The sequence below is a fragment of the Pimephales promelas genome, chromosome 7 (assembly GCF_988280905.1).
Source record: "Pimephales promelas chromosome 7, fPimPro1.hap1.1, whole genome shotgun sequence".
Lineage (NCBI taxonomy): Eukaryota > Metazoa > Chordata > Actinopteri > Cypriniformes > Leuciscidae > Pimephales > Pimephales promelas.
In genome coordinates this window covers 35,916,415-35,935,907 of record NC_142775.1, presented here as the reverse complement: position 1 = coordinate 35,935,907, position 19,493 = coordinate 35,916,415, and the positions used below count along the sequence as shown (strand labels likewise).

The window sequence follows — 19,493 nt, the reverse complement described above, 5'->3', positions numbered from 1 at the left end:
GTTAGTGGTATTAACTAGATATTTCGTTTTAATTATTCTATGCCCTGTAAACTAGCATTATAAGCTAAACAGTTTCTCTTTACATTTGATTATCATGAAAACAAATCCCAGAGAATGGTAGACTCGGTACCAATGTGTTATTTGACTATAGGTTCATTTTGTCATGAGTTCTTTGAGCATGAACATTTACATGTAATCATGTTGAAGATTTGACCTTTAAAATTGGGTTAAAACAAGAAAAATATACAGCATATGTATGGAAGGCATTTTCTGCCAAAATTAAATAAATAAATTAAATGATAAAAATGAAAAATAAAACAAGTTTAACCATTTCATTGCGGGAAATGGTACGCAGAATATGTGACAAAATTGATAATGAAATTAAATTAAACTTGTTTTATTTTTCATTTTTATCGTTTAATTTATTTATTTAATTTTGGCAGAAAATGCCTTCCATACATATGTGCCAATTGGAGTATAAAAATATGATTCTATATATATTTTCTGAAATATAATAAAGCCTTCTCAAATAAATTGACCTAGTTTTTAGGGGGGGGGGGGGGGGGACGAAGAAACTAAAGATGAAAAAATGAGACAATATCTGTGTTTACATGGAGCCTGATGATCCATTTGTAATCTGACTAGTTGCACAGTCGGAAAAACAAACTAAAAGTAGCTAGTTGTTGATGTACAGCAATAAATGTGGATAGCATACCTAAGATCATTTGATCTTGGAAGAATTTGATGAGGAATGTTTGAGCTCTGACTTAAATTGGCTTTTATATCTTGGCAAATCTGAGCGCTGTGTGTTGAGATCACTTCTGAAACTCTAGTGCTTCTCAAGCTTTTGGACTCCATTACCAGACAGTCCATTTTTTCCAACCCCAAAGTCCAGCCAATCATAATTAATGGCAGGATTGAAAAGGATTCTAAATTAAAAACAACAGTTTGTATTAGACAACTTAAAAGATATGACGCTGGTCTAAAAGCATAAACAGCTGTGTATACTTAGAGTGATGAATAAATCAAAGGACCTCAGTTACAGATCCTGAATGAAGCAGGACCGTGTGAGAACAGATTCACTGCAAACATGGATCAAGTGTACCTACTCACAGTAGAATTCGGCAGTAGTGGGCGGTGTGGACTGAAACTCGCAGTAGTGGGATGAAAAAAAATCAATCCAAGTGGACCTCTGCGCTGCAGTGAAAAAGTGTCAGAGTGAGAGCTCAGCGCTGCGGAAACATGATGTTTTAGGCTTGGATCTTCTGCAGTTGTAACATTATTCTATTTTTTTAAGTCATTTTCCAGCACCGTTGGAAGTATGCACAGACCGCTTGATTGAGGAAAAACTGCACTAGAGAAGATTTGATGTGAGATTTCTGGGGTCTTTTTCTCAAGAGAAGAATCCAAGAAGCCGCAGACTTCGGTAAAAATCCATCTGCTCTCCACTTAACCCCTTAACGCCTGAATTTATAGCTGTATATAAAAAAAATGTTTTATGTGTGTTTTTGCCTTTAAGTAGATGGTAAATAATGTTGAGATTATCAATTTCACTTTTGCACAACAAATAAATCAAAATTTTGGTATGTTGCAAATCTGCAACATCAGGCATAATGGTCAATTTGGGATGTTGCAAATCTGCAACAGCGGGCATAATGGTCAATTTGGGATGTTGCAAATCTACAACAGCGGGCATAATGGTCAATTTGGTATGTTGCAAATCTGCAACAGCGGGCATAATGGTCCATTTGGGGTCAATTTGGGATGTTGCAAATCTACAACAGCGGGCATAATGGTCAATTTGGTATGTTGCAAATCTGCAACAGCGGGCATAATGGTCAATTTTGGGTCAATTTGGTATGTTGCAAATCTGCAACAGCGGGCATAATGGTCAATTTTGGGTCAATTTGGTATGTTGCAAATCTGCAACAGCGGGCATAATGGTCAATTTGGGGTCAATTTGGTATGTTGCAAATCTGCAACAGTGGGCATAATGGTCAATTTGGTATGTTGCAAATGTTCCTGACCGGAGTAATCCTCGTGCGTAAACAGGAAATAAGTCCATCACTTTGCGGTCCCACCAGAAACAAGTGCTTGTCGAAGGTCCCAGGTCCGTAGCGAATATGCACTAACCGGCATTGGGGGAATGCAGACGTTATCTCGGCTGCTTGACTGAGTCAAACGGTTTGTAGCATATTTGTGACAGTGGGCGTTAAGGGGTTAAAGGAATAGTTCACCCATTGACTTCCATTGTTGGGAAAAAAAAACTATGGAAGTCAATGGGTGATTTCCATTACACGAGAGTAGATGTTACAACTTCATGCTAATTTGTACTAGGCTTTCACCAAGATAAGCAAAACTAAGACATAGCTTTGCAGTAAACTATGCTTCTCCATCCATTTACGCTTCTTTCCATATAGTGGTGTGACTCCCCTTCTATCCGGCATTAACGGCTGCAGTGTACTTGGCACATCAGCACACACAATGGCAGCAACAACAGTGGTCTCCCTAGTGGACCAGCACCACAACCATCTAGATTGAGCAGTTTTCCCCACTACAAATAGGAAAAAGGGGCTACAATTTACAAGAGCTCACCAAAATTGGACAGTCGAAGACTGGAAAAACGTTGCCTGGTCTGATGAGTCTCGATTTCTGTTGAGACATTCAGATGCTAGAGTCAGAATTTGGCGTAAACAGAATGAGAACATGGATCCATCATGCCTTGTTACCACTGTGCAGGCTGGTGGTGGTGGTGTAATGGTGTGGGGGATGTTTTCTTGGCACACTTTAGGCCCCTTAGCGCCAATTGGCCGTTGTTTAAATGCCATGGCCTACCTGAGCATTGTTTCTGACTATGTCCATCCCTTTATGGCCACCATCTGCTGCTGAGACCTAACCACAATCTCACAATCTCTCCGCAACCCAACCATACACGCCAACCTGTTTGGCTAAGGCTGTCGAGCCTCACTGGTGCGTTAAAGCAGTTTCCGTATGGCATACCACCAACCGCAAAACACAATATCTGCCCAATCACCCGTCATTCACGCAATATACACAGGAATGTAATTACTATGCAACCTATACAAATAACCAACAGACTCTTTGGTTTTTCAAGAACTCTATGAAACCGTAGCGTGGCGGCCTGTACACAGCCAGCTAGAATCTTTCTGTCTCAACCACAGCCAGTTGCTGCTCCTTTCTGCTGCTTCAGAGGAGTTCTTTACTGTGCGACGCAACTCTTGGCCACTGAACCCGACGTCTCTGAGGAACCGGGTTGTAGAGTGTGCCACAAAACCTCGACAACCCACTTCCACTGGATAAACCTGGACTCTCCATCCTCGATCCTCGAACATCTTCTGTGTTCAACAGATGTTTCTTCATGTCTGGAACGACTTGAGGGTGAGTCGACCAAATGATGACAAAATTTTAACTTTTGGGTGAACTATCCCACGCATTGCTGTCTAGGGGAAAATGAGAAACAACACTCTAAAAAATGTTGGGTTGTTTCAAACCCAATTTGGGGTCAAAATGGACTAACCCAAACTTTGGATTAAAAATGCAATTTAAAAAAATGAACCCAATTGCTGGGTTTGTCCATATTTGACTCACAAATGGGTTGAAAGAGCTTTTATTTGTGCTTTATTTATTCCTTTGGGCATGAATACGTCGAGATTTATTTGAGGGAAATCGGATAAATAAATGATTAAAAACAACTTTTACTGTATTGCTTGTTTAGTGTGCCTTTTATAATCTTGTTTGCTTGCAACTCTTCATAAGCATAACAATGTTTTGGGGTCTTCACTCATCTCTCTCTCTCTCTCTCTCTCTCTCTCTCTCTCTCTCTCTCTCTCTCTCTCTCTCTCTCTCTCGTCAGCAGGAAATGGCCTTTCTGACATATTTATGGAGCAGCAGCAGCAGAATATTTCATCAAATGATTCACTTGCCTTCTGCAAATAACCCAAGTGGAAAACTGCTATTAATGTATGAGAGAACACTCAGGGCATCATGGGAAAAATTAATAGTCTCACCCGTCGCTCACCTGGGAAAGCAGTTGCTTTTAAACACTTCTAGAATGTCTGATCCATGAAAACCCTGGACATCTTCCTGACTTGAGGGTCACTTCTCTCTCAGCTGTTTAGTCACTGTTGTCCTGCTGTTGGTCCAGCAAACGCTCAACCTCAACAGATGTATGAATCATTTTGATAAGTATCCCTGTCTGCTTCCTGTGTGTCTAAACAGCATTCATCATGCACTTCCTCTTCCCTTCACCGAGCCTTCAAAGCGCCACGAATGATTTATGAGCTGCACTGGAACACAGAGACACTTATTCTGTGCACTTACCGGTAGGCATGTACTATGTACTCAACCATGTATTGTATGAATTTTGGTTATTTTGTAGGGCTGTGCAAAAATTAATTGCGATTAATCGCATCCAACATAAAAGTCTGTGTTTACATAATATATTCGTGTGTGCTATAATTATTTTGTATATGTAAATACACACACGTGCATGTATGTATTTAAGAAAATGTGTTATTCGTATATAAAATATTTATATTTATATAATACAGATTATTTATTTATATATATATATATACAGAATTTAAGCACAAATAATTCTTAAATATATAAATGTATGCATAGGTATTTATATATAGAAAATAATTATATACAGCACACACATATACATTATGTAAACACAGACTTTTATTTTGGATGCGATTAATTGCAATTAATTTTTGCACAGCCCTATTATTTTCTCATTCGACATCAGAGTCCCTCCCCCTCCGCTATATAATTTAAAGTTGCGAAAGTTATTTTAGTTAATTAAGTGCATCATCAGAGTATTTAAAATGCGCATTACAAAACGCCATAGAATACTTCATATTTATGTAAATTGGACCTTGTGAATAATTACTTTTCTATAAGATATTTATCTTGAAAAAAGTCATTTATTCAAGGGATTGTTTTCTGTCATTTACTCACCTGTATGTTGTTCCAAACTTGTATGAGTTTCTTTCTTCTGTTGAAATAAAGAGAAGATATTTTAAAGACCGTTTGTAACCAGACAGTTTACGGTAGCCATTCACTTGTATAGTAGGGGGAAAAAAAAACACTGTGGAAATCAATGGCTATGGTCAACTGTCTTTAAAATATCTTCTTTTGTGTTCAACAGAACAAACAAACTCACAAAAAACAGTCTTTATTAGAATCCACACAGAAAACTCAGGGGGTCGCAGGAGATAAACTAGAACTCGACCGCATTCAGCATAGACGGTAATGGACAAATGACCTAGGGAAACTCAGGGCTTGTATATAAACAAAATGTAGGGAATAAGTGGAATTAGGAACTCGGGAAAATAATTATTTAACAAACAGGGAACCTAAGAAACCAGGCAAATAGGAACAGGGCAAACAGAGTGAAAACAAAAATGAACATGCACGTTACAACCATGTCTTATGGCATCCAGCCTGATTTAAATGAGTGTGCACAAGTCTTCAAATCTGGAGTCTCGTCTTTAAGGGTCCATCAACGTTGATGCACGCACACATTAATGGATTAACAAATGGCCACATGCAGCTTTTACACCAGAGAACGTGTGGGTCACATCAAGGTCTGCACAAATGAGTGTACGTCAGGGCCAGATGTTTGTTTCTGAGGGAGCTCTAGGTAAATTATTAACGCTAATAGCCTCTTATCGCAAACAATTAGGCACGCAGAGCCCAAGCAGATTTAGCTAATGGCCCCTGGGGCCATGGACTCTATAGAAACAAACTGCTTCTAGCTTCGTAACCATGAATAACTCCACTGACTTTGGATGTGAACAGTTAGCTTACGTCCTGAGCAGAGGCTTAGTTGCAGCTTCGAACATTCAGCTCAATGTAGAAAAGAGTGGAGAGAGTTCAGAAGCACTGTATTCTGCTTGTTCTTCCAGCTGTCTCCGGGTTCTGGATTTTACTACAATGTTGTTCCACCGAGAGCATTAGCTGTCTAAATAGAGCTCATCCAAAGGCTAATCACAGGCATGCTTGATCCCCCAAACCCAACATGCTCTAAATAAAGAAATCCCCAATGCACACAGCTCATCGACTCCACTAATGTGAAAGTTAAAAACCAGCAGGCACGGTAACTATCCACTATATCTTTTGCCTCATTCTTTTTCTGCCTGCTTTTAGGATGCGTGGGGGAAATGATTTTGATTCAGCTAAAATGTTTTTTCTCTACACTTGATATGGTCATAATGCTCTTCTCCATCATTTTATCATCATTTGATTAAAAACTGCTGCCACGACCAATAGAAAGTGCACACAATGACATAAAACAAAACAACATTACATTTATGCTTAAATTCCATGGAATTTAAATTCCAAATTCCAATTTAAATTTAAATTTAAATTTAATTTGGAATTTAAATTCCAATTTAAATTTAAATTTAAATTCCATGGAATTTTTAACATTGCAATCTTATAAATGTATAATCCATAAAATGCATTTGGAAGACATTTTTATCCAAAGCAACTTGCATAACGTTACTTGCATACCGAGTCTAAATTACATTTACATATACACTCACCTAAAGGATTATTAGGAACACCTGTTCAATTTCTCATTAATGCAATTATCTAATCAACCATTCACATGGCAGTTGGTCAAGACAATCTCCTGAACTCGAAACTGAATAATCTGTGTATTTTCCGAAATCTCTGTGTGAAAGGGGCTCATCAGTGAGCTTCCAACAACTCTTATAGTCTTGATGTTAAATCTACAGGTTTAAAAGTTTGATGAGGTTCGGCCTGGTGATTTTTAATGTCCAAAAATGTAAATAGACTAAACTGTGAGGAATAACAATTCCCACCACTAAAAAAATGTCACCGATGCATCAATCTCAGCACTACAGACTTTGTAATTTAAAATAAAAAAGTGTGAATGGAAAGTGGACCAAAAATACATAAATATTATATGAAGTATTTTAATATTTGTAATATTATATTAGCGCCATTCCACCCTGTGCGATGTTTGCAGAAACTTAAATTGATTTATTTTTGTTTCAGTAATGGAGAAAATGAACACTGAAAATATTTAAATTTATTACAATTACATTATTAAAACTAAGCATACATCATACATTTATTTTACAAAATATTTCTAAAATAATAACATTTTCTATAAAAATATTTCTTTATATATTATTTAAAATATATAAAACTATAAATATTTAAAATATTTCTATAATGGTAAAATGAAAACAGAAAAAGTTATGATTATATCCATACTATATATTACTAGTGCATCTCAAAACATAAATATTGTATGCTAAATCTATGCGGGTGAATTTTTAAAGTGTGCATTATGAATATTAATTACTATAATCATTCATTAAATCATTATATGAAATCATTATAGAATATTACAATCGTATATAATAACTGCCATGCATGCATCTGCCATATTTTCAAATGTAATGGTCTCCAAAACACAGATGTAGTCTGCAACTAAATCAAACATTATTTGAAATCAGAAATGTAATTTGTTCCCACCAATCATAATACAATAATGTATAAAGAGTTATTTACCAACCTTGTGCTTCAGCACACCAACCCCACAGTTATTTCTATAATTAACCGGCTCTGCAAGAGGAGAGTCAATTCACATGCTTAAGCCTATGCGTGCAGACAGTAAGCCAACCTCAGGAATTAAATAAACTTCTCACAAAATGAAATTACATCACAGGGACAGACCTCAATATGTGTGAAGCAACTCACAGCCGATGCTAAACCCAAAGCATCCCTCGTGAGAGGCCCAATCAGTTAAAGAGGCCGCTTTATTGAAGTGTCTTGTTCTCAGCCAGTCTGAGCCTCTGCTATTGTGCTAACAGGTGTGATCGCAGCACAGCACCCTCACATCACAGATTACTGCAGCCCGTCTACACCTAATAACACACCTTACACTAAACCCATAGACGGAAAGTTCTTAACCACGTGACAAAGACACATGAAGGCAAGCCTACAACCGTAGCCGAAAAAAATCGTAATGCTAGCTAACGCTGCCGTAGACAGGGAAAGTCTTTTTTTTTTTTTTTTTTTTTTTTAATGGATGTCAATGGAGGAGAGGCTTCACTATGCTGAATAAACATGAGGAAATAGCTTATCATTTAATGAATGGACCACCCATCGGCTAATCTTCAACACGTTTTTGCTCTCAAACGTTTTAGATTGATCTATTTTTTGAGTTTACACTGAAAATAATGGTGTTTTATAAGAGAAGAGATTCCGTTCACGGCCATTCTCAGGGTTGTTTCAACCCAAATTTGGGTCAAATATGGACAAACCCAAATGTTGGGTTAAAAATTTAGGCCTAATTAAGAAATATACCGTTGAAAGTGAAAGTTGAAGTTAGGTTAACATTTTAAATTACATTTTTAACCCGACATTTGGGTTCCGGGGCTTTCCGGCGCTTGCGCAGACCGAGGCGCCCGCGCCCTCAGAGTACTTGGACGTGACCATGATTACAAGAGGTAATGATATAAATACTGTTCGTTTTCTCACACAAACCGCTCGTTTCGTGTCTCGGGCCATCAATGTGTACTTACGTTTACGAGTCATTAAATCATGTTTAATTTGGACTTCTCTGTGCATGCTCGTTGAGGTGGTGACCATAGACCTCCATTATATGACTGACCTAAAAATATCAAAACTGAAACGACTGCGGAAACAAAGACACCCACATCTTGGATGCCCTTGAGGTAAGCTAAAACATATCAAACATTAATTTCAAAGTGAACTATCTCTTTAAGCATCAGGATGAACAAATAAAACAACAAGCTGAGGAAACACTGTTTACATCCCCATCTATACAGATGATAACACACCACTGACAGCTGAAGAATGAGAAACATTAGGCTGAAGAACACCTCTAATGTGTGTGTAGAAAAATGAATACACAGTATCAGCCCAATTGATAGTAATAGAGATCATAATAACTTACCTGGATCTTATTTTACTTTGCTTCTTCCTCATAAATGCATTACATTGAGCTTGTTTGAAAATGAGCACATCTGCAGCTATTCCTGGGCATTAATCCAGGTAACAGATGAGACCTAATTACAACTGAAGCTTTGGTCATTTAAAGGACTCCAGCAGAAGACGTTGAAGATGTTTCAATTCAATCCTGACAGTATAAATGTCCGTGGTCTGCTGCAGTTGTGTTGGAAGTGGAACAGCTGGCTCTATGATGCATCGATGAGTCAAGACTCAACACCATTCAACCCTTTTTTTAACAGCCCATTCTCACCCCCAAGGCGTCACTTAACTGACGCCTTGGGAAGCATTTGGACATGCTTCAATATCTGACGCTTTAGGCGCCCTTTAGCGTCAGTTAGATGACGCCCTAGGATCGCGTGTACCCTACCCCCACCCCAGACCTAAACCTAACCGCGTCCTCTAACTGACGCTTTCCTTTAGCGTCAGTTAGATGACGCCGTAGGATCACGTCATGTAAGTGACGCTAATGGGCGCCTAAAACGTCAAATATTGAAGCATGGTCAAAGGTGACGCCTTGGGGTGAGAATGCGTTGTTTTTAAATGTTAAGGATTTGAAAAACAAAGCAGTTTCTTCTGCACGATTACAGCGGCACTGACTGAATAACATTTATCATTTAATGGCCGTCGAATAAGGTTCATAAGGCAAGCATGTCTACACAGCAGTGCTTTTCAACTGGTTTTGATTCAAGCTCCAGATTTTACAATGGACATCAAGTGGCGACACAGTACAACATATTACCATGAACTGCATCCATTCAGCAATATGCAACTACTACTTGAGTACAAAAGCAGAATAGTAAAATGGATTTTGTAGATACATGGACAGAAAAAGTGTGATAATAAGGGCCCTATTTTAACAATATAAGCGCGTCTAAAGTGCACTTAGGGAGTGTCCGAATCCACTTTTGATAGTTTAACGACGGGAAAAATGCTCGACACAACAACTCCATTGACTTGACTTGGATAAAAACTATGATCAAAACCTGTTGGAAAGCATCCTTTGCAGCGATTTTAAGTGAGCATAACAACCCAGACCACTCGGTGAGTTTCACGTCTTTGTATTTGTCTCTTGTTTTGTTGTTTTGGGCTATGTGTTTGCATTGTCTTGTTTTATCTTGTTAGTTAATGTTGTGTCAGTGTCACCTGTGATTGTGATCATGTGTCCCCTTGTTCCCTCGTTAGTATTGATGTTCATCAGGGTCACCTGTACCTTTTGTGATTATGAGTTCTATGTAAGCTTTCGGTGTTTGTTCATCAGTGCTGGTTTGTCTTGTTAACGGTCGGTTCGGTGAGTATTCTGATCTGCAGTGTTGGGGCGTAGTTAACTACAAGTAGCGACGCTACTAACTTAACTACAGTTTTCAGTAGCTTGGCTGTAGCTCAGTTGCTTTTTAAACAGTGTAGCTTTTCCAGTAGCTAACAACTTTTTGCAGCAAGTAGCGGTGTAGCTCGAGCAAAAGCTACATTGTGTTTGTCGAGCCTGTGCGAATCAGCGCGATGCTAGGATATTCTTCTTCTTGTTAGATTACAAACTAATTTTTTGCCATTACCGCCACCTGTTGTTTAATCACGCATCTTGCGGCTAACGGTTCACTGACGTACAGAAGTCTGTTGACACACACATGATGATGGAGTAAGATGTGACGGCAGATTTGGAGGATGGAGAAACAACTACAGTTAATTACCCATGGCCTTATTTGTCCAAGTTCAATCGGTATTTTTGAGAAAATGTTCTACATGCAATTTACGTTGGATGTTTTTTTTTTTTTCTTGCAATGTTGTAGGCTATTTGTTGCAATTTTGCACTTTTGACAAACATTCTGAGATATTTGGGTGTTGTGTGTAATAAAACAATACTTTTTGAACTTTTAAACACTAAATATTTTACATGTTTTAAGTAAAACATTTAGTGTTTAAAACAATGCAATAAAATTATGATTTCAAAAAGTATTGTTGTCCCCTTCTGTCCTCAGACACTTATTCAGTTATTAATAATATACGTTGTTCAAAAAAGCAAAAGTAGTTTCAGTGTAGCTAGCAACTTTTTGATAGTAACTTGTAGTGTAGCTAACTACTTTTCCAAAAGAGTAGCTTGACTGTAGTTTAACTACTTTAACTTACGAGTAGCTTGTCAAACTACAGTTTCAGAGTAGCTTCCCCAACACTGGTGATCTGTCCGTTCATGTTCCAGTTCTGATTTATTGTCTTACTGTTGGTTTGCCCCATCGTGGGTCTATGCTTCCTGCTAATAAATTAACCTTGTTTTGTGAAAGACACTGTCTGTGCTTGGGTTCTGTTTAGCGTAACGTGACAGCTTTTTGGGAAAGCTAGTTCCAGTGCACCTATGCAACCATTGTGGAGGTGAAAATTTTCGGGCCGCCAGCATGTGTACAAATTTCAATCTTAAAGCTGAATGGAGCTTGGAGCTGTATGCAAGACATTTATTTCATTTAATCATAAATTTTCCCTGATTTGTCCCTAGACATGAAAAAATCATGTTCATTTGAAATACTTCTATCACTGACAACAGTAGTTCGGCCAGGATATTGTCATTTACAAAGTGAAGTCGCAGCCCTCAACTGGTGTTGATGTCAAGTTGTGTTTTGTTCTGATGCGTCACCCTCCACCGATCTACAGTACCGATCTAGACTCGCAACGCATTCTCACCCCAAGGCGTCACCTTTGACCATGCTTCAATATTTGACGTTTTAGGCGCCCTTTAGCGTCACTTACATGACGCGATCCTACGGCGTCATCTAACTGACGCTAAAGGAAAGCGTCAGTTAGAGGACGCGTTTAGGTGTGGGGTAGGGGTAGGGTACACGCGATCCTAGGGCGTCATCTAACTGACGCTAAAGGGCGCCTAAAGCGTCAGATATTGAAGCATGTCCAAATGCTTCCCAAGGCGTCAGTTAAGTGACGCCTTGGGGGTGAGAATGGGCTGAGACTCAGTAGTGTTGTGGCATTCGGGTTGCCAGCTCTTCTCTAGTTACCACAGTTGCAGATACAAACGTGTCGGAATCAGATAAAAAAAAATATAACGTTGCGAAACCCCAAAAAAACTCGATATGAATCCGAAATATTTTGTTACAAAGTCCGAAATAAATAATTAACAGGAAAAAAACTCGCTGTGTATGACTCGTAACTTGCAATTGGAGGCTTCATGTAGCAGCCTACATTCCTGTTGGATCCTGCAGCATATCTGGCAACCTCGAGTCATGGGGGAAAAACACTTGCTTCGCGCCACATTGCGTCAGGTGTATGATAGGGCCCTAAAGGGTTTTCCCATTCAAAATTTGAATCTCAGTGACCCTATATCAGAACAGATTGGTGTCGTAAGTCGCAAAGCCACCACTTGAGATTGAGAACCATTGGTATACATACTGGAGCTTCTGAGTGCCATAGTAGCACAGATCTAGACAATTGCAAAGGCTCTGACGGGCTCCACCTCTTCTGGGAGTATCTATAATTTTCAACCTACTTAACATGATCCACAAGGTCCTATCTGTTGATGTATGGATCTATATTTGGATGTGTGTGGGCAAGAGAAACGATGTCGAGGGCACATCTGCAAAGATCTAATGCTTACGTAGGCCTACATGAAGAAAACATAATACTTTATCTACACTGCTAAACTTCATAGTGTTGTTTGAAGGAAGTATCGTCCAACATGCTGAAGATAAGGCCAGGTGCAATTTGGTTAACACAAATTTGAATTGTAAAATATCAGGGTTGTGGCATTAAGTAAGTATCTAAGAATGTAAAAATTATGAAAATGCATTTTCAATCCGGTTCTTGCCCTTCTACAAACCAACTAATGTTGTCATTATTTTTTTCTTAACATTCAGCATCAGTGTATTGTGATCATACTGAAGTTTAAAAAGTGGTAAAGAAGTAGACCAGGGTTATATCCCATATCTTTAACATGAGTCCAGCTACCTAGAGATACATTTTAACCAAATGTTTAAACTTCATTTTAAACCAAGGCTATTCTGTTAGGCCAATCTGTAATTTGTTACTCGATGGTAGATTCTTCTCACAGTGACAACTTACCCCATACTGTTACAACATGCATCATCAGCATGTGATAAATGTAATGCATCTTTCTACATGTGCCAATTCAGAAACTGAATTTCAAAAGATAAAACCACCCTGGGCCTGGGGGATACTAAGAAAATTATTGTGACAACTAGCCCCAATTACAACTAAATACCGTAACATCCTAAATGTGATTCAGATAACTACACAACTTTTAAAAGAGACAGGAAGGAAACTTAATAACTAGAATTGCACAAACTCTGGCACTAACATTATTATTTCCTTTATTGATATGAGTCAATGGCTAATGCAAGATGAAATCTTTTGAAAATGTATATATTTTAGTAACTCTGAACAGTTTCTGCCATAAATCGTTCATTCTATATTTAGTAACCAATGATGGGGTTTGGCTGATAACTTCATGCATGCTCAGGATGACTAGCTCAAATAACCTACTTCAGCATCTTTCAAGCATTAACCCTTTCAGGAGCGCTCTGCTCTTTGTAGGTTTCTCAATACTATGAATCTGATGTCTTTTCACTATTAAATTTTGCATAAAAAACTGAACATTTCTGCACACAACATCGCCTTTGAATCATTATATCCAATCCATAAAATGCGTCTGCGAACGCTTCACCTCACTATACGACTGCACGAGCATCTTCCGATCCATATGAATGACCTTTCCGCGCATTTTACGCATCCTAACCGAGTATTTTGTCGGCTTTGTTGTTCAACACACACCCCTGTCATCATCATTTCCACGGGGAGACCCATTTCTGCCATAGGCTCTGGAGGAAAGAGCGCGTGCACGCACCCGTATCCACGATAGCCACGATGATCTGCGCTATTCCTCATTGTGCCATCATGAATATGTGTGATGCGAAAGATCTGCACCCGGGCAGTGTTGTGCTCGCCTACCTGTGTGTTTGGAGAGTTGTCCAAGCAAAACTAGAATGTAGACGATCTGTCAGAGAGCGCGGCGGCCGTGCTGGTCCATAGTGAAGCGCTCCAGCTGCTCTATCTCTCTCTTTCTGTCTCTCTCTCTCATCCGAGAGCGATGCTCGCGCCAGCCACTAGATGATGCTGAGGGGTGCGCGCATCATGGGTGCTGTGCATCAGGGCCACACAGTCAAATATGATCGTCATTGTGACGGGGACCCCCTACCTAAAATTTAAAAAGGCATATGATTTTGACTTCGAGATGGTATATAATCTTTCTGTCACCAAAAGTCACCAATTGCCTCCTGTGAAATGTCTCCTACTGTGACAGATGAGCTGCCATGTGTCCGAGTGAGTGGAGGGGGCGTGGCTTAGCCATAGGTCAATTGGTCGTGAGATAGCCTTGGTCCGACTCCCAACTGAAAAATAATAAAAACGAATAAAACATTGTTCTTAATATATATGGATGAAAGAGCAGATTATAGATTTCAAACACTGCAACAACAAAATAAAAGCAAAAAAATGAAGCCTACTAGGGTGAGAGCTGGGCACATTGCATAACATAACACTTTTTGACTTTGTTAATTTGTGTAAATCTACTTTGGGTTTAGAGCTTTTTTTCCCCACATTAATTTACCACGTCTAGTACAATTATGTGGTTTTGTTTTATTAATACAGTGTATACGTTTTTCTTGATTTACCCTGATAGAATGGAAGTGAACTGTGACAACATGCCCCATGGGTAGGGTACATAGTAACATGTGAGGGGCACATTAACATCACCATATAACAGCTTAAAATGTTATCTGATCTAATCAAAAAAATATACAAAGTCAAACCAAAACATAAAATAGAATTATTAACCTTTTCATATAAAATAATGGCATTTTTTAATAATTAAAAATATAGTATTTTTTTAGTTTGACAACAAAAACACTCAAACACAGATATACAGCATAGTTCAAAACAAAATATTAATTAATAATTTCTGAACATTGACTCTCAGTCTTTATTTAGGCCTACATGTTTCTCTTGTTTTCTCAATAGAATTCATAAAATAATAGAATCCCAGGTGAAAAGGAAATGTATTTAAATTGTACTTATTTTGATATACTTAATGTATTTTAAGTGCACCGTATTAAATATGTATTAAATGTGCTAAATTGAAACAACTTCAAGTATATTAAGTGTACTTTAATATGTATTTAAGTTCAATTTTAAGGTAATAGTAATATATTTTATTATATTAAATTGTGCTAAAATGGAACCATTTTAAGTACATTTAATGTAATATAATAGCACTTATTTAAAGTGTATTTTAATACACTTTAAATCGACTTTAGAAATACAGCATTAGTATATTTTAGCTTCACATTAATGCGTTCTAAGTATATTTTAAATATAATTTCAGCTTATTAATAATGTATTTGTAGAACACTATAGGACCCACTATTAACATATTAAAAATATATTTTTTCCAAAAACCATTTAATATAAAAATAATATATTTTAATGTATTAAAAATACAGTTAAACATTTTAATTCAACAAAACCCAGTAAAAAAATATTATATTTCTACAAAACACACAAACACTCTTTGAAAGATAAACTTTAATGCACTACATCAGTAAAGCATTATGAAAACTAAACAAAATACATTAACATAAAATGCATTGATTTGCAGAGGTATTAAACAGAACAAAAAATAAATAAATAAATAAATAAACTAACTGAAAGGAGTAGTTCACTTTTAAAAAAAAACTTTTGCTGATAATTTACTCACCCCCATGTCTTCCAAGATGTCCATGTCTTTCTTTCTTCAGTCGAAAAGGAATTAAGGTTTTTGCTGAAAACATTCCAGGATTTTTCTCCATATAATGGACTTCACTGGGAACAAAACGGTTCAAGGTCCAATGGCTAACAGTCAATTTGTCGTAAAAGCATGAGAATTGGCTCAATTGCGAGAGTCTCGTGCTGAATGCTTGAGAGTTGGCAGCCCTGACAAATCTTTTTTCAAGTCAATTCATTCATTTCGTTCGTTGAATGAACCTAATGACTCAGAAAAAGATTTGTTAATTTTGATGAACGAGTTTGAATAGGAGAGTTATGAACATGCATAACAGAACAGAGCATGGCGACCATTTGAGCTTATAAAACTTAAACGTTGTTTTTTTTTTTTTTTAAATGAGCGATCGTTTCGCTTGATAAGACCCTTATTCATCGTCTGGAATCGTTTAAAGCCCTTTGAACAGTTTGCACAGAAACTGCCTTTTGGACCTTGAACCGTTTGGTTCCCAATGAAGTCCATATGGAGAAAATCCTGAAATGTTTTCATCAAAAACCTTAATTTCTTTTCAACTGAAGAAAGAATGACATGGATATCTTGGCATGGGGGTGGGTAAGTTATCAGCAAAAGTTTTTTTTTTTTAAGTGAACTAATCCTTTAAGGCCCCGTCCACACTACTGCGTTTTCGTTTAAAAACGGAGACCTTTTGCTACGTTTGCACCTCCCGTCCACACTAAAACGGGAAAAACAAAGATCTAAAACGGAGAAGTTTAGAAACGCTGCAGCTGCGTTTTGCGTTTTGAATCTCCGGAGGGCGTTTTAGTGTGGACGAGACAAAACGGAGGAGTTTACAAACGATGACGCAGAGGCTAACGCTCGGCTCTATGATTGGGTGTTATCAGTCATGACGTATCTTTCCCTGATTCGCCAACCACTGTTTACACCGGCGCGCGCATGCCCAGTGTTGGTGAATGGTCACGTGATCCACGTTTTCAGTCGTTTTAGAGTGGACGGAGATAAATTCTAATACGCAGGTAAAACGCTAGTGTGGACGGAGATCGTTTTCGTTTTAATTCTCCGTTTTTAAACGAAAACGCAGTAGTGTGGACGGGGCCTAAGTCAAACAAAGTGAAATACAATAGCAAAAAGTAAAGTGGCCAAGTCGTGAGTAAAAAGAGAAGTTCGTGACTTCTGCCAGAGAGTCTGCCATAGACTCTTTTGGGGACATCAGAACCACCGAGGGAAATCTGGAAAGAATAAAAAAAAACAAGCATTAGTATAAACTTGTTCATTTATAATTCTAATAAAAAGCTGTCACTTTGTTACTTAATTCAGAACACTTACTGAAGTATTAATGCACAAAAAGTCAGATATAATTATTATAACAAATAGGATTTTTCTTTATCATAAAGAATTTTCTAACCATTTCTGAGGTTTCAGGAAGACACAGCTCAGATGATCTTGGGCTTGAGCTGAATGAACCTCGTTTCATGGACTCCAGGGCCTCTTTGAGAGATTCTAATATCCCTGGAAGCTCTACAAGAAAAAATAAAGTTGCATGTTATACAAAGTTAGGGCAGAACAAACACTAGTTTGTGTTCTTCATATATAGTTTGTATTTTGTTTAAATGGTAAAACATATTTAATGAACCATTACTGTAACTTCCACCCTATTATTAAAGTAATTATTCATTATTAATAAAGACAGAACGTTCTATTGAAAGTTACAAGTTGGTGACAGCTGATAACGACTTGATTAAATGTAAAAAAGCTGAATACCACACAAAAAATCATATAAATCAGTCCCTCGAGAAAAACACGATTATGCGATTGCATAATTCAATGCATAATCAGGCAAAATACATATTCATGCGGGGGACGCAATTTTTAAAATACGTGTTAATATATAATAGGTCACTTAGCTACTTAGCTGCTACATGACACACTATTGACTGTTTTTGTTGTTTTTCACCAACAAAAAGTTACAAATCAAGATGATCAACTACTACTTACTCGACTTGACCTCATCTACTCACGGTTAGGTTTAATATAAAAAAATGTCTTTGCAATGTGCAAATTCCTTGGTTAGGCTAAATATTAAATATAAAAACTCTCATTTCATTATTTAACATCGTTTTAATTTCTCAGTGCAAGATATTTAATAATTGGTTTTATGAAAGCTTATAGTTGGTGATTACAACTTAATTTATTTATCGAATTGACATGAAAACTGACAGCCTACTAATAATTAATTAGATTTTACTATGAATTAAATATCACAAATGTGAAAGTTGTATTAGAGCTTAAAATATATTAAAATATTTAAAACACAAGAAGTTACTTAGGGACAATCAAGCCTGTCGTGTAATCACCATTAATAAAAAATTTTCTGAAAACACAGTGTGCAATGTTTTTATAGTTGTATTATGTCACTGTCTAGATCTATAACAATTAAGTTGATAGACGTCAATGGATTAACTCGCTTTAGTGTCAAATCAACAGAAACGCCAGTAATCACGTACAGAACATCGTCATCAACTTCTGAAAATATTTTCTAAACTCAAAGTGAGAATAAAGCCAATTACACTAATCACTTAAACTAATAAACTTACCACCAAGAAGTAAGATCTTTTCTGGCAGTATCTTGCTCTGTCCATGTCGTGGCGGCGCAGCTCTGCGTTGTCCTCTTCACTGCTAAATTGTTCGCGGGAGCTGACGACCTGGTAATCTGCTCGTGTGTTCTCTCAATATTAGATCGGTGCTATCCACATTCACTAGGTCCGAGTCAGTGAAATAAAAAAGGAAAATTTGGAAAATACATGATTTCTGTTGAAATATCCGAAGCTATAATGGAATACCACAGACATTCAGTATCCGTTGTCCGCGCCCCACCCAACATGTAAGTTCAAATGGCAGTGTGTGATTGGACAATTGCCGGCAAGCTTGTTTTGAAAAGATTGGCTCTGATTGGTCCAAATGAATGCAACTGGAAATATTAACTAAAATCCACAAAAAAGAAACAACTCTGTTAATATAAACATAACATGCTTTATAACAAGTTTTTTTATTCATTTTGGCTAAACAAATGTAAGAGTCAAGCTTTAAGAAATTAATTTTGTTTTTCTAGTATGTACACCTGATCTTTTATGTTGATGTGTGCAAGTACTGGTATTCACTTGTTTTGTGGAAAAGACTATTTGATTAATTAATGCAGAAGTATAGAAGTGCATTACTTGTTAGTCAAATTTTAGTGCTTTTCATAATTATAACAAATTAATTTAAAAAAGTTAAACCTAAAACACATAATATAAAGTGTGAAATACATATGCATTGAGTTAAGTGTTGGTAGGCTAGTATTACAAAAAGTGTGTTAGTTTTTGGTATATTTCTTAAAAGCTTAACTGAGCACATATTTATAATTAAAGTGCTACTTCTAGTCTTTGTAGAAATATACAATTAATTTCGATACATGTTTAATTGCCTTCATGTTAGGAAGGGAATTAAAGGGACTTGAATTTTTAAACTTGAAGTGAACACAAAAATACTTTAATTTAGCAACAAGTATGCTTTCTGTAAATACACTAAAACTTCACTAAAACTATGTTTGTTTTTAGCATATTTCTAAAAGTGTAATTAAGTGTATATTTATTATCATTGCGTTTCTAGTAAAACATTTTTAAATATA

The 19,493-nt window shown here is 37.1% G+C and overlaps 1 protein-coding gene and 1 long non-coding RNA gene across 3 annotated transcripts in view; both read right to left on the bottom strand.

Annotated features, from left to right (window-relative positions):
* The window catches only part of slc4a3 (solute carrier family 4 member 3), an 86,914-nt gene extending 72,786 nt beyond the window's left edge, over nt 1–14,128 (bottom strand). For both annotated transcript variants that reach the window (XM_039683538.2, XM_039683539.2), the window contains exon 1: nt 14,002–14,128. The gene's annotated coding sequence lies outside the window, so the exon portion shown is untranslated. The remainder of the gene's footprint in view (nt 1–14,001) is intronic.
* Nucleotides 14,129–17,008: 2,880 nt separating this feature from the next.
* LOC120484976 (uncharacterized) lies at nt 17,009–18,632 on the bottom strand. The gene is made up of 3 exons (XR_005623833.2): nt 18,421–18,632; nt 17,232–17,344; nt 17,009–17,055 (listed from the first exon to the last, which is right to left on the bottom strand). It is a non-coding gene; the product is annotated as an uncharacterized LOC120484976 (long non-coding RNA).
* Nucleotides 18,633–19,493: the final 861 nt, after the last annotated feature.